This window comes from Onychostoma macrolepis, chromosome 07 (assembly GCF_012432095.1).
Source record: "Onychostoma macrolepis isolate SWU-2019 chromosome 07, ASM1243209v1, whole genome shotgun sequence".
NCBI classification, from domain to species: domain Eukaryota; kingdom Metazoa; phylum Chordata; class Actinopteri; order Cypriniformes; family Cyprinidae; genus Onychostoma; species Onychostoma macrolepis.
Genome location: NC_081161.1, coordinates 19,976,269 through 20,004,015, shown reverse-complemented (window position 1 = coordinate 20,004,015; position 27,747 = coordinate 19,976,269). Strand labels below are relative to the sequence as shown.

Below are 27,747 nucleotides of genomic sequence, written 5' to 3'. Positions count from 1 at the left end.
ACGGTGGCCCCTGAGGAGGTGTTAGACCGAGAGATCCCAAGCTCAGTCTGTCCCCAGGATGAGTCAGTGTCCTTTGGGGGCCAGTGCTGAAGAGTGGCAGGGGTGTCATAAATCTCTCTGACACTTCACAACTCACAAAGGCAGAGGGGCATGTTTGAGGAAATTGGGGGAGATTTTACAGTGACAACAGTGACATGGAAAAATGCTCTGGATTTGGACTTTCTTTCGTGACCCCATCACCCTTAGGAACTGTAAGAAAAATATTAGGTAATGCTGTGGGTATAAATGGGCTACAAAACGCATGGTAACAATTCATATTTGGATAGTCCAATTTTCAACTAGATATTTTAACTATAATTAGCATTGCAACTACATCACCTGGTACACTACCTGCTTGATATTTGCTAACAGTTTGTTTTGGTGGTCCCTTAATAGACATTTTACTGACTATAAGTAACTTTGAATGTACAAAATTCAACTTATTCTACTAACCCTAACCTAACACTCTACTAATAATCTAATAAGTTAGTTGACATGTAGTTTCAAAGTTACTTACAGTAACTTTTTAAGAATGCCTAAAGTGGACTTTCGAAATAAATTGTAGCAAAAAAAATAAATAAATAATAATAATTTTAGAATATCTACTCAATCTGCAAAGCAGTGTTGATTTTGAAAAGCAAATCAGCATATTAGACTATTTCTGAACGATCATGTGACACTGAAGATTGGAGTATATTCTTGTTTTCACTCTTGCTGATACCAAACTTTTGAATAGTGGAGTATATACAACATACTTTTCAGTTGTATAAGCTTTAATGAACTTCAAAGGACACAGCGTATTTAATTTAACTTGAATAAAAATGATGGGTGGAAATACAGTCAGGTCAACATATTGTAGTATAGAATTTTGCTATTGTTCTTTTAAATTAGTTGAAATATTTTTTATTCTGACAGCTACATAATGACTACTAATAATCTTTAAGTCCTTGTTTTTGTTTTGTGTCAAATTCTATGTGGTGTTTTTTTGTACTAAATTCTATTACATCAGCTGTATTTGCGCCTGTCTTTACTCTTGCAGCCCTATATCCCCACTCTGACGGCGGTCGTTCAATTCACTGTGCCACATAGACCTGAACATTCGTGAAGTGAATCATTAGTGCTTGAAGACTGTCAATCATGGAGGTTTAGGTGGGGGCAAGGAAGGAAACTGTGATTAGCTTTGGGGGGTGCAGGAAGGGTGGCTGTCTGCTCCCATCAGGAACTGTGTGTGAAGAGGAGACTCATCATGACAGCTGGGAACAGCCTCACACCTGGCTTTGATCCAAGCCCTGATCAAACCTGCTCCCCTTCCCACGGGCATTAAGCAAAGGATGTGCTTAACACCTTTTCTGGATGTTAAACACACTCACACACACCCTTAAAAATATACAGGGGACTGCAGTGATTTATGATAATAGGTCTGTTAATTGAAAAAAAAAAACAATATATATATATATATATATATATATATATATATATATATACACACAGTATATAGTGGTTAGATGGCTAGGTTGGAATTTAAACTTTGAAACTGCTATCTTTCTTTTCTGCTCAAGATGAGAACGTTTTGATTATCCAATGTTAGAGAGATGACAAAATAAATAAAGTTAGAAACATTTAAACTCCAATATGGAGAAGTCTGATGTAACTCATAAGGTTTAATACTGTCCAATATAAGACTGAAGAGGAAAAAAGAAATTGAAACATTTAAACTACTGAAAGAACAAAACTTGATCACGGTTATCCAGGGGCGCTGCTGATAATCCACGGGTCGGGTAATAAAAAAAATGCATTCTGATAAATGATGCAATATTAACTACTTTTTTTTTTTTTTTTTTTAAATACATTTTTTCAATAGGCGGACGATTTCATTTGTGTGTGTATGTTCGCCTGATCGGGTTGCAGTGACAGAAACGGTGACATTCCAGATAAAGTTTAAAAGGAGTAAAGCCTCTGTTAATGCTATTGAGTAGGCTATATTACAAATTCCCATTTCCACCATCAGGGCAATAATTAAAAAATTTACAATCAACAGAAAATGTTACAAATCTGCCTGGAAGAGGACGTGAGTCTATTTTGTCTTAAAGCAGAAAGATAGTTTGAGTGGCCAAAGATGCTCCAATAATCACAGCTGAAGAATTGCAGAAAACAGTTGAGTCTTGAGGTCAGAAAGCCTAAAAAAAAATATCAAACAGCACCTACATCACATGTTGTTTGGGAGCCTTTACGGAAAGAAAATATATTTTATTATATATGAACGGTCAATATATTAAAGAATTTTCAGTATATTGGTAATTATATAGAATAATACATTGTGGTAATATATTACAATATACTGAATAATACATCAGGAACTGTCGCGTTCCATATATTGGGGTAATATAGTCACATTTATATGGGAATAGCAATAGGGTCTATATGAACACAATTCAAGGTAAATATTTATTTTAATATAATTTCATATATGGAATTATATATTTGTAAATATATAACTATTGGCTACACATATAATTTAACATATATGCAGTATAATATCACATATGTGAACATGCATAATATATGTAACCAAATATGAGCAAATTTTGTGTAATGTATTTTCACATGTAGCTACTATATTAGGGGTGTGCCATACCGTCCACGATAATGTCGGTATAAACTTGTACATTATTAAAAAAGTGTCATATCGCAATATCAATGATATAGCCTAACGTTAGCGACTTGATGGAGTATTTACTAGGGATGCACCGATTGTTCGCCAGCCGAAATAAGCAAAAAGACAGAATAAATTGTACCAAACAATGCCGTGACGCGATCAAACAGAGGCAAACTAATGCAGCAAACATGACGGCAGCGTGGAAGCATTTAAACCTGTCCGAGAAAGACGCAAAAATCATGCTGCAATCACCAATAAAATGTTGTTCCATATTTTTGTATATCATCATAAATATCAATATCGCAGATATTCTTGAAATATCGTTTTGAGGCTAAGTCCACCCCTACTATACACACGTTGTCAGAATTGCTGGTACACTTGGTAAATATGATCAAAGAAGGCTGTGAAAATAAATGTGCATTGTTAATCCTTTTGATCTTTAAATTTTTTTTGAATCACAAACATCTATGCTTTTCGTTGGAGAATAAAAATTTTAAATGGGGGGAAGTCTCATTATGAAATAAATGTTTTTTTTTTTCTCAAATACATGTTGGACACAAGTACTCTCACAAACAAAGACGGAAATCACAGGTGAGTGAATGACAGTGAGATTTATTGAATGATCGGATGACTGGAGTGTGCAGAGAATGACATGGGTGAGTATCTTGATGTGAGATAATGTCCAAAGGCCTTGACGGGGAAATAACAGCGTTTTCTGTATACAGGATCGTCGGAGATCTGGAACAAGGAGACTTGGGAATTCGTCTTGGAGAGAAGTCGATGGAACTAGGGAGAAACTCAGCAAATCAGCAGGTAAGTAGGTACAGGTAGGTAATAATAGAGTCAGGTTACTTTTCAGCATGTGAACCGTAGACAGGACGATGAATGTCAGAGAGAGTGGGTATTCATGGAAGTGCTGATGAGGGTTGACAGGTGCGGGTGATTAGAACTCAGGTGACTGTGATCTGGTGATTGCAGTGGGCGGCGGTGACTGTGACTCTCTTGGCGCTTTTCCACTGCATGGTACGGCACGGTACGGTTCAGTACGGCTCACTTTTGGGGGGTTTTCGACTGGGAACAGTACCTGGTACCTGGTACTTTTTTTAGTACCACCTCGGCCGAGGTTCCAAGCGAACCGTACCGTTACCAAAACGTGACGTGTAAACTCTGCTGATCACTGATTGGCCGGAGAAAATAGTCACTGCCTGCGTCATTGAACTTGCGGCACGAGACACAACAGACCCGATAGATTTAAATCAGCACAGCCAGCGAAGGATTGAACACAACTGTTTTGAATGAGCGCACCTTTCTTTTAACAACAAAAAATGGCTGTTTCGTTGTCTGTTGAGGAAGTACAGACTGTCCTCTCGTTGATAGCCGACGAGCAGATCCAGCGAGAGCTTGATGGAGCAACGCAGAATTAAAATGTTTTTCAGGAGTCACGGCAGTAGAGGCGGCGCAACTATAACGACACGTGAATAATCCCGCCCACTTTAAAGCGGTACTAAACTGCGGTGGAAAAACTTGATGCCGCTGGAGAACTGGATGGCCGGATGTACCCCTGTTTAAGAGCCTCCTTAATATATTCCTCCATGGCCTTGCGCTCCGGGATGGACAGTGGGTATACTCTACCCTTGGGGAGTTTGAATCCAGGCAGCAGATCTATAGCACAGTCCCATGGCCGATGAGGTAGTAACTGCATGGCTGCCTGTTTGCTGAAGACATCCTGGAACGCCCGGTAATCAGATGGGATCGTGGGAGTCTCGTCAGACTCGGGGCTTTCAACCAACGTGGAGGCGACCTGAGCCATGGGTTTCTTAAGCGGCGGTCGTGGAATTTCCTTGAGACAGTTTTGTAGACACCATTCACTCCATCGGATTACCTCACTGGTCTCCCATCTGATTTCTGGTGCGTGGATAATAAGCCAGGGGCGGCCCAGGATGATATCCACAGTGGATCCCTCCCGTACCAGAAATTTGATCTCCTCGTGCAGATTTCCGATTTTTAGCTTCATCAAAGGGGCCTCAAATCTGACACGCCCACATCCTAGCGGTTTTCCGTTGATGGTTTCGACTCGGAGTTCCCGGGCACGCCGCTGAAGGGATAGGCATAGACGGGTTGCGAGGTCTTGTGAGATGAAATTGCCCGAGGAAGCCGAATCTACCAGGGCAGAGGCTGAAACGGATTGGGCTGGAGTGAATAGTTGTACCGTGATCATAGACAACTTGGAAATGACAGGATCTACTTGAAGGGTACTCACCGCTGGACGTGGGGGTCGGATGGGACAGGATCTGCTGAAGTGGTCCGCCGAAGCACAGTAGAGACAGAGGCCTGATGTTAGTCGACAAACTCTCTCCCTGTTGGTGAGACGAGCTGTGTCTACTTGCATGGGTTCTGGTACTGGAGGGTTGGTGGCGGGTGAGACTGGCTGGTGTGTGGCTTCAGGTGGTTGGCAGGCTGATAAACGTTGGGAGATTCGATTGGCTCTCTGCATGAAACCTTCCAATCCCAACGAATCGTCATATATGGCCATCTGTGTACGGATGGTGGTTTCCAGCCCTTCCAGTCCTTCCAGCCGCTAGAGGCCGCCAGCGTGCGGAACTGCAGTGTGTACTCGTGGGTAGAGGGAGGTACCTTGACGCAGGCGTAGAAGCTGATCCGACACCGAGAGTGCTCCAGAGGAAGATCCAAACACTTCTTTGAAGTGACGAGTAAAGGCTTCATAGGAATTGATTATGGCAGTATTGGCATCCCATATGGCTCTCGCCCATATCAGTGCTCGACCGGTTGGAAGGGAGATTAGAGAGGCCACCTTGGAGCGCTCAGTGGGAAATTTTTGTGGTTGCATCTCGAGATATAAAGCCACCTGTAGGAGGAAGCCGCCACACTCAGCCGAATCACCCGCATAGGCAGCCGGCAATGCCATGGGACTGGCAGAGGCAGATTGGGGAGGTGGTGTCGGCAGAAGCGAAGCCCGAAGAGTGTTGACCAGCTCCTTCAAAATCTCTGATGGTGATGAAGGCCGGGGATCCATGGGTGTAACGGTGTTGGTCCGGTCTTCTGTCACAAACAAAGACGGAAACCACAGGTGAGTGAATGACAGTGAGATTTATTGAATGGTAGGATGACTGGAGTGTGCAGAGAATGACGTGGGTGAGTATCTTGATGTGAGATAATGTCCAAAGGCCTTGACGGGGAAATAACAGCGTTTTCTGTATACAGGATCGTCGGAGATCTGGAACCAGGAGACTTGGGAATTTGTCTTGGAGAGAAGTCGATGGAACTAGGGAGAAACTCATTAAATCAGCAGGTAAGTAGGTACAGGTAGGTAATAATAAAGTCAGTTTACTTTTCAGCATGTGAACCGTAGACCGGACGATGAATGTCAGAGAGAGTGGGTATTTATGGAAGTGCTGGTACCCCTGGAAATTCTTATCAGTAAAATATATCTGAAATATATTCCCATTCATATTGACAATTTTGAGCACACCAGCGTGATTATGAACATGAAATTATCCAGCCATGGCTTCCTGTTTCACAGAAATATAAATAGGAGGGAAAACAAAGGCCAAATTCCAAATGAATCACCTGTCACAATGAAAAAAACCAAAGAATATATTTCTGAAAAGAGCTTCACAAATTAGATAGTGGCTTTAAGAAAAGAGCTAGAACAGTGAAAATTCCCATTTCCACCATCAGGGCAATAATTAAGAATTTCCAATCACCAGAAAATGTTATGAATCTGCCTGGAAGAGGACGTGTGTCTATATCGTCCTAATGCACGGTGAGAAGGAGAGTTTGAGTGGCTAAAGACTCTCCAAGAACCACAGCTGGAGAATTGCAGAAAATAGTGGAGTCTCAGGGTCAGAAAACCTTGAAAAAAAGATCAAACAGCACCGACATCACCACATGTTTTTTGGGAGGGCTTCAAGAAAAAAAAAAATAATAATCAAGAAAAGAAAATGCTTTCACCAAAAACAAACTCCAGCATATTCAGTTATCAGACACGACTGGAACTTCAAATGGGACTGGCCTCTATGGTCAGATGAAACTGAAAAATTTACATTTTAGCAGCAAACACTCATGATGGGTTTGGTGAACACAGGGATAAAAAGTACCCCATGTGTACAATGAAATATACTGCTGTATTTTTGATGTTGTGGGCCTATATTTCTGCTGGAGGTCCTGGACATCTTGTTTAGACACATGGCATCATACCAACAGATAAAAAAAAAAATCAATAAGTGACTGACTCTGTTAGAAATCTTATAATGGGCCATGTTTGGATCTTCCAACCGGACAATAATTCAAACACAAACCTTAAAAACAACACAAAAATGGGTCACTGGGCAAAAAACCAAGCTTCTGCTATGGCCATTCCAGTCCTCTGACCTGAACCCTATAGAAAATGAGTGGTGAACTGAAGAGAAGAAGCACCGACATGGAGCTGGGAATCTGAAGGGTCTGGAGAGATTCTGGATGAAGGAATGGTCTCTGATCTCTTGTCAGGTGTTCTCTAACCTCATCAGGCATTATAGGAGAAAACTCCTATACTATTTTGGCAAATGGAGGTTTCAAAAAGTATTGAATAAAAGGGTACCATTAATTGTGTCCAATGTGTATTAGAGAAAAACGTTTATTTCATAATGATATGTCCCCCCATTTTAAATTCTTATTCTTCAATGAAAGGTTAGATTTTTGTGATTTTTTTAAATAAAAGATCAAAAGGATTAACAATGCAGATTTATTTTCACAGCCTTCTTTGATCATATTTACCAAGGTTGCCGTATGTATGTATATACAGTCATGGCCAAAAATATCAGCACCCTTGCAATTCTGTCAGAAATTACAACCCTTCTCTCAGAAAATTATTGCAGTTGCAAATGTTTTGGTACTCACATGTTTATTTTTTTTTATTTTTTTTTTTCATTGGAACAACAAAAAAAAACAAAAAAGAAGAAAAGTCAAATCTGATACAATTCCACACAGAACCCAAAAAATGCACTGGACAAAATTATTGGCACTCTTAACTTAATATTTGGTAGCACCCCCTTTGGAAAAAATAACTGAAATCAATCGCTTCCTGCAACCATGAATGAGTTTCTTACACCTCTCTACTGGAATTTTGGACCACTCTTCTTTTGCAAACTGCTCCAGGTCATTCAGATTTGAAGGATGCCTTCTCCCAACTGTTGTTTTGAGATCTCTCCACAGGTGTTCTATGGGATTCAGATCTGGACTCATTGCTGACCATTTCAGAACTCTCCAGCGCTTTGTTTGTAACCATTCCTGAGTGCTTTTTGAAGTGTGTTTCGGGTCATTGTCCTGCTGGAAGATCCATGACCTCTGGTGGAGACGCAGCTTTCTGAGACTGGCCACTACGTTGCGCCCCAAAATTCTTTGGTAATCATCAGATTTCATGATACCATTCACACAGTCCAGGCATCCAGTGCCAGAAGCAGCAAAGCAACCCAAAACATCTTTGAACCTCCACCATGTTTGACCGTAGGGACTGTGTTCTTTTCTTTGAAGGCCTCATTTCTTTTTCTGTAAACAGTGCCATGATGTCCTTTACCAAAAAGCTCTACTTTTGTCTCATCTGTCCACAGTACGTTCTCCCAGAAGGATTGTGGTTTTGTCACATAAGTTCTGGCAAACTCCAGTCTTGCTTTTTTATGCCTTAGTGTCAGCAGTGGTGTCATTCCGGGTCTCCTACCATAGCGTCCCTTTTCATTCAGATGGCGACAGATAGTGCGAGCTGACACTGTTGTACCCTGTGTCTGCAGATCAGCTTGAATTTGTTTGGAAGTTAATCGGGGTTCTTTATCCACCATTCAAACAATCCTTCGTTGTAATTTTTCATTAATTTTGCTCTTCCATCCACATCCAGGGAGGTTAGCTATAGTGCCATGGGCTGTAAACCTCTTGATGATATTGCGCACAGTGGATACAGGAACATTAAGATCTCTGGAGATGGACTTGTAGCCTTGAGATTGTCCATGTTTTTCCACAATTTATTATCTCAAATCTACAGACAACTCTTTACACTTCTTTCTTTTCTCCATGCTCGGTGTGACACACAACACAAAGTTTGAGTTAACTTTTATCCATTTTAACTGGTTGTAAGTGTGATTACTATATTGCCCACACCTGTTACTTGCCACAGGTGTGTCTAAATACTAATTACAGGAGCATCACATGCATGAAAATAAATTATTTCCAATAATTTTGTCCAGTCCATTTTTGAGTTCTGTGTGAAATTTGATCAATTTTGACTTTTCTTCTCTGTTTTCTCAGTGCAAACAAAAACAATAAACACGTGAATACCAAAACATTTGCAATTGGAATAATTTTCTGACAGCAAGGGTGCCGATATTTTTGGCCATGACTGTATACAACTCAAAACACCTGCAAAGGTTTCCTGAGCCTTCAAAATGGTCTCTCAGTTTGGTTCACTAGGCTACACAATCATGGGGAAGACTGCTGATCTGACAGTTGTCCAGAAGACAATCATCGACACCCTTCACAAGGAGGGTAAGCCACAAACATTCATTGCCAAAGAAGCTGGCTGTTCACAGAGTGCTGTATCCAAGCATGTTAACAGAAAGTTGAGTGGAAGGAAAAAGTGTGGAAGAAAAAGATGCACAACCAACTGAGAGAACCGCAGCCTTACAAGGATTGTCAAGCAAAATCGATTCAAGAATTTGGGTGAACTTCACAAGGAATGGACTCAAGAGCCACCATACACAGACATGTCAAGGAATTTGGCTACAGTTGTCGTATTCCTCTTGTTAAGCCACTCCTGAACCACAGACAACGTCAGAGGCATCTTACCTGGGCTAATGAGAAGAACTGGACTATTGCCCAGTGATCCAAAGTTCTATTTTCAGATGAGAGCAAGTTTTGTATTTCATTTGGAAACCAAGGTCCTAGAGTCTGGAGAAGCTCATAGCCCAAGTTGCTTGAAGTCCAGTGTTAAGTTTCCACATTCTGTGATGATTTGGGGTGCAATGTCATCTGCTGGTGTTGGTCCACTGTGTTTTTTGAAAAACAAAGTCACTGCACCCGTTTACCAAGAAATTTTGGAGCACTTCATGCTTCCTTCTGCTGACCAGCTTTTTAAAGATGCCCCATGCGATGCCGAATTGAGGCAGTAATTAAAGCAAAATGAACCCCTACCAAGTATTGAGTACATATACAGTAAATTAACATACTTTCCAGAAGGCCAACAACTCACTAAAAATGTTTTTTTTTTTTTTGGTCTTATGAAGTATTCTAATTTGTTGAGATAGTGAATTGGTGGGTTTTTGTTAAATGTGAGCCAAAATCATCACAATTAAAAGAACCAAAGACTTAAACTACTTCAGTCTGTGTGCAGTTTCACAATTTGAGTTGAATTACTGAAATAAATGAACTTTTCCACGACATTCTAATTTATTGAGATGCACCTGTACATATATACATACATACAATGTATAGGTCCTTTTCTATGCAATTAAAGTGAAATAACTGAACATAAATATAGGAGCCTGATAAAAATGCTCATTTTAGAAGAAAATTTCAGGCGGCACTTAGAGGCTTTTGCATCTGAACTCTTCATATTTATATATATATATATATATATATATATTAGTGCTGATCAAAATATAATCTGTATGTGTGTGTATTTATATATACATTATAAATATACACAGATATATTATGTATATAAAACATTTATTTTGGATGCGATTAATCATTTGACCGCACTAATATATATATATATATATATATATATATATATATATATATATATATTAGGGGTGTCAACGCATGCGATTCATCTAAAAATTGAATGCGTTAATATTTTTTTAACGCAAAATAATCGCTTGATAAGGTTTAACCCCAACTTCTTCCCGTCATTGCAGCGCGGAAGGTTATCTATCATTGTATGATTAGGGTACAGCAAACCAGTGTTGCCAGAGCAGCGGCACAAGTGGGCTATTTTGTAAAATACAGTCGCGTGAAAAATTACAGAGCCGTGGGTTGCGTTTTTTTTTTTGCGGTTCAAATAGATCCTTTTACTAATGTGTATTATACTTGGAATGTATCCCTGGCAACTTACGAACGGAGAGACGGTTGTAACATCAAACAATGTGAGTTTCAGCCAGAGCATAACGTTACATGTTAAGGCTTTTACACACCAGAAATAAACATGACAACAGCCACTATAGATTATGAAAGATAATACACACGATTACGATAGGATATTTGTATGTGACTTTCTTGAGAAGAATGTGTACATCTGAAATGCTAATTTGTAAAGCGATATGAAAGGCTATAAATAGCATATTTTAACAAAAGTAAACGACCAAATTCCACATGTGATCGATGGTGGTTTGAAGTGAGTTCTGAGTAAAAGTGTACTATTAATCTCATAAATTGTCTTATGAAGCATGATGTTAATATTAGCTCTAATGCAGCTGCAGAACAGGTCCAATTCTTCTTCATAATGCATTTTGTCATAATACTTCACGTAAGGTCGCAAGAAAATGTTTTATTGTATTTATTTAGAAATACTTTTGATTATAGTCGGGTAAATGTATACTGGGATTGTAGCGATGTGGCTTGGTAAACGTTTTATTGCCAGTATAAAGTCTGATAATGGCTGAATAAAAACAAAAGAATAATAAGGATTATGTCTCGTACCTGGCGGAAGTGTGAAAGGTTCTGTTTCCTTAAACTAGTTTGTCATACATTTCTTTATTTCAACACATTTACAGGTAAGTCCTAGTATTTTAAATTTGTGATTAATCATGATTAAATCACAGTCCACGACTGTGATTAACGCGATTACATTTTTCAATCGATTGACAGAATATATATTCTATTTAATTGATCGACTAATGAAAATATATATGCACAAACAGAGTACAAAATAAGGACTCATCCTATTTTTTTAAACAAATGATCAATTAAAGGAGGTGCTATTTTTTAATATATATATATTTGATCTATCCCAAGATGGCGGCGCGAGTACATCGCGAGGCTCTGGGTCTCTCCAGATTTTGCAATTTTGCGGTATTTTTCTTACTCATCTCGGGCCTGTTCGTGCAGAACAGTTGTGCCTTTACATCGTACACCCGTTGTGAGCTTTTGGATATCGGTTTGCAATTTCCGACATTTTATGGACAATCTTGACTCCTTCCTGAGATCGCTAGGACACCGAGGCTATGCACCCTACCCGGCCGGGCGGAAGTGCTCGCAGGCGGCGTCGAGATCGTAAACAAAGGCGGGGAAGCGCGGAGGACTAAGAGCTAAGCTAAGGCTAACACCACACCGGCTCTCTTTACCCAGCATTTTCCTTGCCAATGTACGGTCGCTAGTGAACAAAATGGAGGAGATTCGACTCAGCATCACACACAGCAAGAAACTTTTGAACTGTAACGTCCTAATCTTCACGGAAACCTGGTTAAACAGCGGAATACCGGACACCGCTATTGAGCTAGCGGACGCCACACACTCGGGCGGATAGAACATTAGATGGCTCGGTAAGACCAGAGGTGGTGGATTGTGCATTTACATTAACAAAGCTTGGTGCACAAACTCTGCTATTGTTGGGAGTCATTGTTCAGCTAACCTTGAGTTTCTCATGGTTAAATGTAGACCGTTTTATCTACCGCGGAGTTCACTTCCACCATTATAACTGCAGCCTATATTCCCCGGATGCTGATGCCAAGCTTGCTATGAAAGAACTTCACGCAGCCATCAGTAAACAACAGACTGATCACCGAAGCGGCTTTCATTGTTGCAGGTGACTTTAATCACTCAAACTTAAAGTCAGTGCTACCCAAGTTTCACCAGCATGTTTCCTGTCACACCAGAGGAAACAAAACCTTAGACCATGTTTACACAAACATGGCTGGAGCTTACGTTGCGACACCCCTCCCCACCTGGGACAGTCAGATCACCTTTCTTTGTTCCTCACCCCAAATATGCACCCCTCATCAACCGTGTGAAGCCATCAGTGAAGACCATCAAGGTGTGGCCTGCGGGGGCAGATTCCACACTCCAGGAAAGGTTTCTACACACAGACTGGAGTATGTTTGCTTCTCAAGCCACCAGTGGCGCTCACACAGACATTGACTCTTACACCTCCTCTGTATTGGATCATATCAATATCACCATTGACAGTGTTACAACCCAGAAACAGATCACCACATATCCAAATCAGAAGCCTTGGATGAACAAGGAAGTGCGACTCCTGTTGAAGTCACGCAACACTGCCTTCAGATCAGGAGATGCACAAGCCTACAGCACATCCAGAGCAAACCTGAAGAGGGGCATCAAAAAGGCCAAGCACTGCTACAAGCTAAAGATAGAGGGACACTTTTCCAACTCTGACCCTCGACGCATGTGGCAGGGCATTCAGGCCATCAGTGACTACAAACCCACCCACTCCACCCCTGCAGCCACTGATGTCAACTTCCTGAATGAGCTAAATTACTTTTATGCTCGCTTTGAAAGAGACAACAGAGACACTGCCACCAAGCTCAATCCCTCAGATGACCACCCACCAATCATACTCTCCTCCACAGATGTCTGCAAGGAACTGAGCCGGATCAGCACGCACAAGGCTGCTGGACCAGACAACATCCCTGGCGTGTTCTCAGGGCATGTGCGGAGTAGCTCGCTGGGGTTTTTACAGACATTTTCAATCTGTCTCTTGCCCAAGCAGCCGTACCAACATGCTTTAAATGCACTTCCATTGTGCCAGTGCCAAAACACTCTAGTCCGAGGTGCCCTAATGACTACCGCCCTGTAGCACTCACACCCATCGTCATGAAGTGCTTTGAGCGGCTGGTCCTGGAACACCTAAAAGACTCTCTACCATCCACATTGGACTCACACCAGTTTGCCTACCGTAGCAATAGGAGCACAGAGGATGCAGTTTCCATGGCACTGCACTCTGTGCTCACTCACCTGGACAATAAGAACACTTATGCACGTATGCTGTTTGTTGACTTCAGCTCAGCATTCAACACTGTCATCCCAACCAAGTTAATAGCCAAACTTGGAGACCTGGGCATCAATACCTCAATGTGCAACTGGATTTTGGACTTCCTGACCAACAGACCCCAGAATGTTCGATCAGGATTCACCTGCTCCACATCCATCACACTTAACACTGGTGTACCACAGGGCTGTGTGCTAAGCCCGTTTCTCTACTCCCTCTTCACCTCCGACTGCATGCTGTGTATGGATCTAATTCCATCGTCAAGTTTGCAGACGACACCACGGTGATTGGCCTCATCAGTAACAACGATGAGACTGCCTATAGGGAGGAGATCCAGCACTGAAAAACCCCAAAATAACCTGCTCCTCAACACCACCAAAACGAAGGAGCTCATCGTGGACTTCAGGAAGGAGTCAAGAGGCACACACGACACCATCCACATCAATGGAATGGCTGTTGAGCGTGTCTCCAGTTTCAAGTTCCTGGGGATCCACATCTCGGCGGACATGTTGTGGAAAACCAACACCTCCAGCCTGGTCAAGAAGGCTCACCAGCGCCTCTTCTTTCTGAGGACACTGAGGAAGAATCAGCTCTCCTCGGCTATCCTGGTGAACTTCTATCGCTGCGCAATAGAAAGCATCCTGACCAACTGTGTCACAGTATGGTATGGGAGCTGCTCTGTTGCGGAGCGCAAGGCACTGCAGCGGGTGGTGAAAACTGCCCAGCGCATCACAGGGACTCCACTACCTGCCATCGAACACATCCAGAGGAAACGCTGTCTGCATCGAGCTCGCAGCATCCTTAAGGACTCCTCTCACCCAGCCCACAGACTGTTTTCTCTCCTGCCCTCCGGCAGGCGTTTCAGGTGCCTCCGGACCAGGACCAGCAGATTAAAGAACAGTTTCTTCCCCAGAGCTGTCTCTTTACTGAACTCTAACCCCCGTTGATCCACTTCCTCATATATTATTAACTCTTCTCTCCTACCTCACATCGGCCTTATTTGCACTACTGAATGTAAATTTTATTACAGTAACAACTGTTTACTTTTGTATCTTGCACTACCATACCTAAATTGGATTATGCTCATTTGCACTGCCGACTGTTGTTTACATTATCAATGTTTACATTAACATTTTGCAGCGTATGTCTAATTGTAATATGCAATCACTTCCACTGCACTTTTACACCTTGTTTATAGTAATAGCCATCTGTATATATATTATATTGATAGTACATATCACCTGTAAATTCTGTTTATAGTAATAGCCATCTGTATATTTATTCACTATACATATTCACCTGTAAATTCTGTTTATATTAATAACCATCTTTCTATATATATTTATACATATATTCAGTACATATCCTTGTCCTGCACTTATTCAACCATTGTATATCCTGCACTTGCTGCTATTGCACTTCTTTTTAGACCTAAACTGCATTTCGTTGCCCTGTACCTGTACTTGTGTAATGACAATAAAGTTGAATCTAATCTAATCTAATATATATATATATATATATATATAAACCGATTAGCGTTCTTTGAACGTCTCCAAGAGACCTACCTGCAAAGCTACCTGAAAAACTATGTGCAAGTGCACAGTGTTGATTTAATTTAGTTAATAGAAGTTAATTAATAAAGAAAATCTATTTATGACATTATTTTTGACAGCATGCTCATTTTACAGCATTTTTACACAAGTGCCTAAAACATTTAACAGTACTGTAGCTTTGCAGGTAGGTCTCTTGAAGCATCTTGGAGACGTTGCCACAGTTCTTCTGGATTTTGTCTGTCTCAGTTTGTTCTGTTTCTTCATGTTATTCCAGACAGACTGGATGATGATGATGATGAGATCAGATCTCTGTGTGGAGCACTAGCTGTTGTCAGACAAAAATCTCACTGGATTATTACAATTAATGGCAAAATGAATGTTTGGAAATGTAAACGTCTCAGGTTACCCATGTAACCATGGTTCCCTGAGAAGGGGAACGAGACACTGCGTCCCCTAGAGGACACTTTGGGGAACGCCCTCAGCGGGACCGGTGTCTGAAGTGCATGTGGAACATGACAATGAACTTGACATTGGCCTATGACGTGATACTGGTGCGACCATGAGTATAAAAGGGCACCTGTAGAGCACGTCATCAGCTTCTTGTCTGAAGGAGACGTGCACAAGAATGCCTGAAGCATGGCAAGGGGACGCAGTGTCTCGTTCCCCTTCTCAGGGAACCATGGTTACATGGGTAACCTGAGACGTTCCCTATCGAATGGGAACTCGCACTGCGTCCCCTAGAGGACACTTTGGGGAACGAATACCCACGCTGCCATGCTGAAGGAACGAGTGCCTTATCAGCAGGCACAAGCCAGGAACTCTAAGGAGTTCTCATCCCCAGAAATACACCAGCAAAAGCCAACACACTGTAAGGGTCAGAGTTGAAGTGGGTCAGCTTCTCTATCCACGACCCTAAGTGAAATGAGAGGGCCTCATTGCACAACAGTGCTAAGAATTGGGAACGCGAGAGGCAATACTACCCCTCTTCCTAACCGTAGTATCTCAAAGGTTACAGTGGGACGCGAGTCGCGGGATAGCCCACTAACTCCGCATACCTCTCATCTCTGAGTGCAAACGGAGGAAACCCTCCCCCGGCGCGATATCATATAGTACATAAAAAGAAGTGGGAACGCGAGAAGCGATACTGCCCATCTACTTTAAATCATATAATATTGTGAGGATTAGAGCCGAGGACGTGGGACGCGAGCCGCGGAATAGCCCACCATCTCTGAATATCTCTCAAATCAGTGCGTATCGCACGGTAAATACAAGAAGTGGGAACGAGAGAAGCGATACTGCCCATCTACTTTAAATCATATAATATTGTGAGGATTAGAGCCGAGGACGTGGGACGCGAGCCGCGGAATAGCCCACCATATCTGAATATCTCTCAAATCAGTGCGTATCGCACGGTAAATACAAGAAGTGGGAACGCGAGAAGCGATACTGCCCATCTACTTTAAATCATATAATATTGTGAGGATTAGAGCCGAGGAAGTGGGACGCGAGCCGCGGAATAGCCCACCGTCTCTGCATACCTCTCACAATGTTAACGTAATACAGAGGCCTGCTTATAGTGTAACAGATAAAGAAGTGGGAGTGCAAACTGCAATACTGCCCACCTTCTCAACACATTTTATAATCTTGTGCAGAACGAAGGCGACCTGCCGTTTAAATGACATAAGAAGTGGGAAACAACAAGGACTCTGCCCAACTTTCTAAACCCAAAACACAATTCGTATAACAAAGAGAAGGATAACTGAGGAAGTGGGAGGCGATTCACGGAAAGCCTACGTTCCTCAGCACATCTCATAACCTAACACCGATACAACGGGAAACCGCCGTTGTACTGGGAAAACTACGAATTGAAATTAGGGACTGATTCCTACTACAGGATGAAAATAAAGTAAAGAGGAAATAAGTATTCAACTAAGGCTAGGACTAAGGGGCTTTATTAACAAAGGTTTGCTTTTTCTTTAACAGTAAATAAACACAGCCCTGGACTCAAGGCTTCGAATTGCCTTTCTTGGCATCGATAACGTCCCTGAGGTCCTGTCTCTGCCATACGCGAGGTTGCTGCCTAGTGCCCCGACCCCTCGGGGGCGGTGCTCTTGCAGCTACGCTCGCCTTCTGACTCTGCCGCCAGCTGGGCCCGGTGGCCAGCTCAGCTTCAGGTGGTTGCCCGGACGGACGCCGCTTACGGCGAGGGATGTAGTGCTCAAACGACGCTGACTTAACCTTCGCCTCCCTGAACTTACGAACCACTGTCTCGACAGCAGCTCCGAAAAGCCCGGCAGGCGAAACCGGGGCATCAAGGAGAAAAGACCTGTCCTTCTCCTTTAGCCCCGACAGGTTAAGCCATAAATGCCTCTCCGTGACAACGAGCGCCGCAAGGGAGCGGCCGATGGCGCCTGATTGGTCGCACGGAGGGCAAGGTCACATGAGCGGCGGAGCTCCTCGATTTCAACAGGAGCCACACCCCCCGCCGCATCAGCGTCCCTTAGCAGATCCGCCTGGTAAGCCTGCAATACCGAAATGGTATGCAGGGTACCGCCCGCCTGCCCAGCCGCCGCGTATGCCTTGCCGACGAGCCTAGACGTAAACTGGCACGGCTTCGAAGGCAAAGTAGGAGCCCTCCACGAAGATGCCAGGGGAGCAGCCAGATAACCCGCAAGGGACTCCTCCATCCGAGGCATCTTCGTGTACCCGCTGTCTTCCAACCCCTTTACATTAGCGTAGTTGGACTTGCTAGGGGGAAAGACGCGGGCAGAAAAGGGATTCCTCCATGACCTCAGCAGCTCGCTGTGAAGCTCAGGGAGGAACCGAAGGCTCGGGGGGGCGGAGCGTTTATGACCCGCTAGGAAGCGCTCATCCAGCCGGCTAGTAGACGCGCGTTCCTGCACCTCCGCTGACCAGTCCAGGGTTAACCTGGCAGTTGCGCGGGTCATGACGTCCAGGAGTTCCCCATACGCGGGTGACGAGGAGGAGGCGGTTTGTGATGTTGCGTCCGCCTCGACTCCTGTCACGTCTATCTCCTCGGAGCTGGACCAGCCGAGTAACATGCTCTCTGCCGGACCGGAAGAAACCGAGGAGTGGGCTTCCAGATTCGGTTCGAGAGCAACAGAGCTGGCGACCGAGGATTGGGATAGGGAGAGACCCGTCCCAAGCTCATCGGCCAGATCTAACTGCGAGCCCCATGAGTGCAGACGGCGCGCTGCCTCGGCAGCAGCGGGTCCAGCACCACGAGGCGCAGAAGCTTGGCTTCCGTCCTCTGTAAACAGAGCCAAGCGGGAGCGCAGCTGCCTCACTGTGAAACGATCACAGTGAGCACAGCCAGCCCCCTCAAGAGCCGACCGTGCATGCTGCACCCCCAGGCACACTACACAAAGCTCATGTGAGTCGCTAGGAGTGATGTACCTTACGCACGGTGGGACACATCTCTTAAAACTGTGCTCTCTCATCGCTTTTCTTTCTCTTTTTTAAAGTTCTGCTTCACACAAGCACACACAAACAAACGGCTCCTGAAGACAAGAAGCTGATGACGTGCTCTACAGGTGCCCTTTTATACTCATGGTCGCACCAGTATCACGTCATAGGCCAATGTCAAGTTCATTGTCATGTTCCACATGCACTTCAGACACCGGTCCCGCTGAGGGCGTTCCCCAAAGTGTCCTCTAGGGGACGCAGTGCGAGTTCCCATTCGATAGGGAACTGATATTTCCTACTGACACACTACAGCACAAGATAGAAATAACTGACTTAAAACCATTTTTAGCTTGTGAAAATACTAGTTCTAATAATTTTGGCCACCACTGTGTGTATGTATATAGGTGGTTTTATTTTTATGAGGTTTGTAGTGTTTGTAACCCTGTTTTCAACATCTGGGATGTCTAAACACAGTTGTTTAATTTTGTAATAGCAATAAACAGGAGGCTGACCTATATTTTATTAATTTAAAGCTATGTTCACATGCTAGGTTGATTTTATTTCACATAATGCTTTATCAAACATTTCTAAAAGACCCCACAACAACATGAAATAAATGAATTAACAAATAAACAAACAGACATACACAGCTTTAAATCAGAGGTTTAGCTGTTGTGGCTTAGGGGACAGTGTGGTGGTCAATATGTCTTCGTGAATTGGTGAGCAACTGCCAGTGAATGAAAGCCAATATTTTTCCAATTTCTCTTTTTAATGATACCACAAAGTCCTATTGGGGTGGAAAACTCAGAGTTAGCCGGAAGATGAGGATCAAAGCATTATACATTTAACATTTTTAAAAGATAAGTCCAAACTGGCTAAGCTGTCAGAAGCCTCAAAAGTTCAACCTGAAAAAGATTTTCATGTTGCGTGTCCTGCAGAATGTGGGAGTTTATGTAGAATTGTGTGTATGTGTGTGCCCTGTTTGTGTACAGGCAGAGCAGAGGTTATGGGAATAAGCTTGTGTGAGTTTGTGTGCACTTGTTCGGTTATCTCCATGAGCTAGCATGGGTGTCTAAAGAACGTCTGCACATACGTTCCCTCATATTTCACTTTACAATCAGTTCACTTCCCGAGATGCACAGAGCAAGCTATAATCTCAAAGCAGCAGCATTAAACAGGCCTTACGACTCTCCATTGCCTTCAACATTTGCTCCTGAAATGGGATTTCAAATGTCAAGGAGGCAGTAAATAGTGCGAAAGTCGAACTTTCAGTTAGCCCAGAATTCAATGCATGTTGAGACAGGGCTCCAGGGAAATAAACAGCTTAAGTATTTGGCAAAAACATTAACCCATACCTCTATTGACTGATGCCATTTTCATGTGCATTTTAAACAATGCCTACAGTACTGACAGATGCTGACGTCCCCTTCTGAAACCAAAATCCTTATTTTGAGCCTTGTTTGTTTTTTTGCTAAACTGTTGCAATTCTAGGGACCATAAAACTACTGAGGTGTTAAAGATAAAACTCCAGACTCCCCAAAGGACTCAAGGTGACTGAGTGTGAAACAATTCCAACACTAGGCTAAAGTATAATTTGGCAAACACAGCTGCATAGCAACTCACTACATTGAAAAATATAAATATCACCTCTAAATAAATGTATGTTATTTATCTATAATCACAATTATTTTACCATGAACACTTTCAGATAAATCAATAATTGCAGTAATACAATGCATGCCATTATCCATACAAATACCTGTAAAAGAATTAGCTTTTATTCTGAATTTTAGCTTTAGGAAATCAAATCGTAGAGATTTGATATTGATCTGAATAATTGATATTAATCAAAATGTATAATTTATACCTTATTAATGACTCGACCAGCGAGTCCAGTATGTCTTAGCAATTCGGTTTATTTAGTGGCAATGATAATAATACAGAATTGGTTGGGTAAATTAAAGAGCACAGGCAACAAAATCTTTGGCAAATAATTTCAACTTTGAAAATCACGGCACCAGACCATTCATTATAAATGAAACGAGAGTTTATTTGCAATTCTATGATACAATACTAACAAAACACATACACACACACACACACACACACACACGTTCTGGCAAGAGGGTTGAGATTTGAAGAAAGTTTAAGGTTCTAAGACCTGAGGAAGTCACAAACAGAGGCGTTGACTTTACTCTTAAAGATTAATTCAAATCAGCTCAGCAAATAGAGATTGTTGTTTGGTTACTTGCTTTAAGTTGACTTGAAGGCTTGCTTGCTCTCTGGGTGGTTACTTGAGGGAATCCCGCAGCTGATTTTGCGGCTGCTGTGTCGTTGTCACGTGACGTCACTCGGGGAATCCCTTTTTGGATTGGATGGCATCCGGGCAGCGCGCGAATGACAAGGCTTTGAAGTTCTTACGCTGCAGGCTTTGCAAGTTTCGTTGGTCAGAAGTTGACAGAGTGTTGAAGTCTTGGATGGTCAACCTGATGTTAAGGCTGTAGGCGGGTGAGGCCAGACCAAAGTTTCCAAGCAGCCAAGTTTCTCCCAGCAGTTTTTCCAGCCAAGTTTTTTTTTGCAGCATGCAAAGCTGGGTGTCTGTTTTTATCGGACTGATTTGAGTCCATCCCATTCACTGTTTGGTCCAATCACATTGTCTCTGTAGGGCGGAGCTCCGCCCAGCACGGCTTTTTTGTGCATACATTATCTTAATGTTTCATCCATCATATGAGGAATATTTCTTAATAACTTATAAAAGTATTCATCATTCATACGAGACTGAAAATCGACATATAATTCATTGCAACTTCCTGCATCTGAAATAAGCTTTAACCCAATACTACACATGGCTATCTATTCAAAAGACAGTTATAAGGCAAAGATCAAACTAAAACACACCATGCATAACGTAAAACACCAAGCATATATATATATATATATATATATATATACAGTGAGGAAAATAAGTATTTGAACACCCTGCTATTTTGCAAGTTCTCCCACTTAGAAATCATGGAGGGGTCTGAAATTGTCATCGTAGGTGCATGTCCACTGTGAGAGACATAATCTAAAAAAAAAAATCCAGAAATCACAATGTATGATTTTTTAACTATTTATTTGTATGATACAGCTGCAAATAAGTATTTGAACACCTATCTATCAGCTAGAATTCTGACCCTCAAAGACCTGTTAGTCTGCCTTTAAAATGTCCACCTCCACTCCATTTATTATCCTAAATTAGATGCACCTGTTTGAGGTCGTTAGCTGCATAAAGACACCTGTCCACCGCATACAATCAGTAAGAATCCAACTACTAACATGGCCAAGACCAAAGAGCTGTCCAAAGACACTAGAGACAAAATTGTACACCTCCACAAGGCTGGAAAGGGCTACGGGGAAATTGCCAAGCAGCTTGGTGAAAAAAGGTCCACTGTTGGAGCAATCATTAGAAAATGGAAGAAGCTAAACATGACTGTCAATCTCCCTCGGACTGGGGCTCCATGCAAGATCTCACCTCGTGGGGTCTCAATGACCCTAAGAAAGGTGAGAAATCAGCCCAGAACTACACGGGAGGAGCTGGTCAATGACCTGAAAAGAGCTGGGACCACCGTTTCCAAGGTTACTGTTGGTAATACACTAAGACGTCATGGTTTGAAATCATGCATGGCACGGAAGGTTCCCCTGCTTAAACCAGCACATGTCCAGGCCCGACTTAAGTTTGCCAATGACAATTCGGATGATCCAGAGGAGTCATGGGAGAAAGTCATGTGGTCAGATGAGACCAAAATATAACTTTTTGGTCATAATTCCACTAAACGTGTTTGGAGGAAGAAGAATGATGAGTACCATCCCAAGAACACCATCCCTACTGTGAAGCATGGGGGTGGTAGCATCATGCTTTGGGGGTGTTTTTCTGCACATGGGACAGGGCGACTGCACTGTATTAAGGAGAGGATGACCGGGGCCATGTATTGCGAGATTTTGGGGAACAACCTCCTTCCCTCAGTTAGAGCATTGAAGATGGGTCGAGGCTGGGTCTTCCAACATGACAATGACCAAGCACACAGCCAGGATAACCAAGGAGTGGCTCTGTAAGAAGCATATCAAGGTTCTGGCGTGGCCTAGCCAGTCTCCAGACCTAAACCCAATAGAGAATCTTTGGAGGGAGCTCAAACTCCGTGTTTCTCAGCGACAGGCCAGAAACCTGACTGATCTAGAGAAGATCTGTGTGGAGGAGTGGGCCAAAATCCCTCCTGCAGTGTGTGCAAACCTGGTGAAAAACTACAGGAAACGTTTGACCTCTGTAATTGCAAACAAAGGCTACTGTACCAAATATTAACATTGATTTTCTCAGGTGTTCAAATACTTATTTGCAGCTGTATCATACAAATAAATAGCTAAAAATCATACATTGTGATTTCTGGATTTTTTTTAGATTATGTCTCTCACAGTGGACATGCACCTACGATGACAATTTCAGACCCTCCATGATTTCTAAGTGGGAGAACTTGCAAAATAGCAGGGTGTTCAAATACTTATTTTCCTCACTGTATATATATATATATATATATATATATAAGACATCAAACATGTAATTTGTGGATACCCTTTCTCTAATAGCAATGGAAGTGAATGATTGTCTTTAGAGATCCTCTATGTAAGTTGAGTTTCTTTTGTTGTAAGAGAAAAAGAGGTGCATTCCTTTGGAAGGGGGAGACCAAAGCTGAGGTCTTGAGGCCATTAGGAGTGTCACGTTGTGTAGCTCTGGTGATCTTCTTAGCTCAGATGAAGCTGTAAGTCAATCGTTTTTGTTTATCAGAAGCGTAGTTTATGGTAAGCGGGGGTCGCAGTATCGCGAGCGCTCTGACTCTGAACCCTCTCCAAATACGCACTTCTTTAATCCGTGCAGATGTAGCGCGGTCATTTCATCCTCAAATTTATCGTGGTTTACGAGTCTCTTGAGGTGATAAGGAGAGTATGGCCGGACTCTTAGTCAGAGAATTGTGGCGTTGTGTTGGTCATTTGTTAATTTTACGACTCAGCGTGGAGGGGGAAACTCCTTGGAATGTTCTGAGTTAAGATTATACACTGTGTGCAGAATTATTAGGCAAGTTGATAATCTGGTCATATTTTTTTTCCAAGAAAATTTTACCAATTCCAAACCACATCAATCTTAATAACTACTATTGATTTTGTATTTAATCATTTCTAAGTTATATATAATTGTCCATGAAGGCTGAAAGTCAAAAACTCCTCATTTCAGGTGTGCTGAATTATTAGGCAGGTTTTCTTTTACAGATAAAATGAGCCAAAAAAGAGATTGAACTCAAAGTAAAAAAAAAAATTAAATAATTAAATGCCCATGAGAAGGATGCAATACTAATTCAATAATAGAATTAGCAAAGTTAAGGCATGATCATTGGGCAGCTAAATGCTCATTGGGTCAGCAGGGTCAGAAAAAACAGGTGGAGAAGAAAAGACACGTTAACTGCAAAAGAATTAAGAATTAAGGTGAATAATTAGCTGTGAAACCATCAGGAATCATTTAGTCTCCAGCACCACCATTTTCCAGAACTGCAACCTTCCTGGAGTCTCCAGAAGTGCAATGTGTCAGGTTCTCAGAGACCTTGCTTGGGTAAAAAATGCTAAAAAATAACCCTCACTTAATATGAATAACATGCTGAAGTGTTGTGAAATACATGAAGACTGATTTTGTATAGGCTTTATGGACAGATAAGTTGAGAGTGACTCTCAAAGGACCAGCATCACATCCTCTTGTACCACTGTTTGAAGAATTTATCTTCCAGAATCTGGCAGTAAGTTTTAGGAGCTTAATGACCAGGAAGCTTAAAAGCATGTGAGGTGCAACATGTCAGATTTCTGTCATTCAGCAAAGCTCTGTGTGTGTGTCAGTCACAATCTATGTTCTGTGAGTCTTATTTACTGTTTGTCAAGTTACAAGTCCAGCAACATGTAAAGCTCCAGTATGTCTAAAGCCGAGGCAAAAACAAAACATAAGGGCGAAAGCAGTTCATGTTACAGATTTTGTGTTCCTCCCTGCCCACGCTACATCACGAGCGGGTATTCACACAGTTTGTGCGTGGTCTGCTTGGGAGCGAAGCACGCAGAGTCGGCTCTCGAGGGGGCCCGCATTGTGAGCCGCTTCCACTGCGTACACTTCGCTCCCTGAAGGCTTTCTTTGAGGAGGGAGCCTTCACCAGCGTTCCTTGCGATGCCGGCCCCGCTTTCGCCGAGGCAGAGAGGCGGCTGCGCACGTGGGAATCGTAGATGGATCAGGTGGAGGGAATGAAGACGGGCAAGCCCCTATCTTCTTCCTTTCCCATCAGATCCAGCACCCGCTCTCTGGGATGAGCTTTCGTAAAGCAGTTGCACAGGCGTATTGTTTGCACAAGCATATTGTGAACGAATATCATTGTGAGCAGCATGTCTGGGGGGCGGAGCTCACGCAGTCAGCTCTCGAGGAAAAAGGGGAGAGGGGCAGATTGTGCTTTTCCCCGCTGCAATATGTTCCGCTCCCGCCGGGCACACTCCGAGGAGTGTGTCCGTGCCTGTGATCTCGCGGTTCCGGTCCTGCTGCTGCTGAGGCACGGCGGCGATTGAGATCTAGCGCTCTCTCGGGGTTCGGAAGCATGTGCTGCTTTTGAGGGCCAGCCCCTTCTGGGGAAGAGCGGTGTACACCACATCACATGGTGCCCGTCTATCCTCAGTGCCCTCAGAAGATCGCCAACCCTACCAGTGTTCCAGGGTGCAGCGGTCTCCAGCAAGCGCTTCTCTCAGTCTCTTCCACCTGAAAAAGTAGCAGAACTGAGAGGCTCGCCGCCATTTAGGGGGTCTCTAGAGCAGCTAGAGCGGCCATACCCTGCCGGTCCTCCGCTTCAAAGCACCGAGCTAGCAGCTCTAAGCACACCAGAGGCCAGTCTCGCGAGACTTGTTCCCTTAGTAGACTATTGGGCAGCATGGAAACTCCTGCCAAATGTATCTAGATGGGTCCTGCACACTGTAGAACGAGGCTATTGTATTCAGTTCGCCGTTCCGCCGCCGCCTTGCAACGGGGTCATTTCCACACTGGTGGGTCCCGAACAGGCTCTGGTAATGGAACAAGAAGTGAATACTCTCTTGAGGAAGGAGGCCATCGAGGTGGTCCCTCCTCTTGACGGAGTTCTACAGCCGGTACTTCCTCGTTCCCAAGGAGGATGGAGGGTTGCTTCCTATTTTAGATCTGAGTCAATTGAACACCTCAGTCATGCAACTGAAGTTCAGGATGCTCTCTTCGAGCAGGCTGTGTCTCAGACCAGGTCTGAGGACTGGTTTGTCACGATCGATCTAAAAAGACGCATACTTCCCATCTCCATCCTTCCCCATCACAGGAAGTTCCTGAGGTTTGCTTTGGGGGAAAATCGTACCAATATCGGGTTCTTCCCTTCGGCCTTGCACTCTCACCCTGCACTTTCACGAAGTGTGTGGATGCTGCACTGGCTCCTCTGTGACTCCAGGGCATCCGCATACTCAACCACATTGACATTTGGTTGATATTAGCTCAATCAGAGCAGATGGCGGTTTGGCATCGAGATGTCGCTCTCGCTCACATGAAAGAGCTGGGGTTAAGACTTAACGCTAGAAAAGTGTGCTTTCTCCAGTACAGAGAACCACTTATCTGGGTGTGGTGTGGGATTCGACCACGATGCAGGCACGTATGTCCCTTGCTCGGATCGAGTCGATCCTCACGGCAGTCAAGAGAGTGAGAGAATGTCGGTCACACACTGTCAAGCAGTTCCAGAGACTGCTGGGTCTGATGGCAGCTGCGTCCAACATGATATCTTTTGGCCTGCTGTACATGAGACCCCTACAGTGGTGGCTGAAGGCCAAGGGGTTTTCCCCGAGGGGAAACCCGCTCCGCATACAAGGTCACATGGCGATACCTACGTGCCTTAGACATGTGGAGGAAACCTTGGTTCTTGTCTCAGGGCCCGGTGCTGGGAGCTCCTTGTCGCCGCGTAACGCTAGCGATGGACGAGTCCCTCAACGGTTGGGAAGCGGTCGTGAGTGGCCACCCTGCCCGTGGTCTGTGGAGTGGTCGCCATCTCACATGGTGCATCAACTGCCTGGAGATGCTGCCTGTGTTTCAGGCTCTGAAACACTTTCTCCCGGACCTGAGAGATCGTCATGTGTTGGTGCGCACAGACAACACTGCGGTGGTCTCTTATATCAACCACCAGGGAGGTTTGCGTTCGCGCCCCTTGTACAAGCTGGCGCACCAGATCCTTGTGTGGTCCCAGGGCACATAGCAGTGCACATTCCTGGGCAACTCAATATGGGAGTAAACATCCTGTCGAGGCAGGGGCCGAGGCCCGGGGAATGGAGGTTTCAACCAGAGGTGGTGAAGCAGATATGGAGAGTTTTGGCCAGGCTCAGGTGGATCTGTTTACGTCTCAGCTGACATTGCACTGTCCCCTCTGGTTCTCTTTATTTAGTTTAATCTTTATTTAGTTTAAAGATTAAACAGAAATATGGAATATATAATTGCACAGACCACAGTAGATTATCTGATAAAACCATGAAAATGCAATAAAAGTAACTAAGATGCTTTTTCTTTTCTTTTTTTTTATGCCACACATAATCTTGCTTTTATTAGGGATCGTTAGAGATTATAGAAAGAAAAAAAAAAAAAACATTTACATATACACTGTGGTTACAAGACATTTGTTAAGTTATTTGTGAAGTCACAATGAGCAGTAATAAAAACTGCTTGCTCTTGTTCTATGCCTGCCATAAATTCAGTTTAAATTCAGCATAAATTCAAAAAATGTCTTTATAGGCTTATGAGTTTGCTATTGGCTTACATTTTATATTCTGTCTCTCCATCTCCCACAAGGCCTTTTCCCCCAGTTTAATAGTCTTAAAACTACAAAAACCTCAGCTATAGTCCATTTCATTTCAGCTCAGTCTTGTTTTCATTAAAACGCTGGCTGTCGTAATGTCACCAAAGTCAATATGCCCATGAGTTTTACTGCCACAACATAGCACACAATCAACACAGATCCTGATTCCAGGCCCAA

At 43.2% G+C, this 27,747-nt stretch overlaps 1 protein-coding gene across 1 annotated transcript in view; it reads right to left on the bottom strand.

The window, feature by feature from the left end:
* si:ch211-186j3.6 (neural-cadherin) overlaps positions 1-27,747 on the bottom strand; it is a 303,408-nt gene that overhangs the window by 69,707 nt on the left and 205,954 nt on the right. The window lies entirely within an intron of this gene.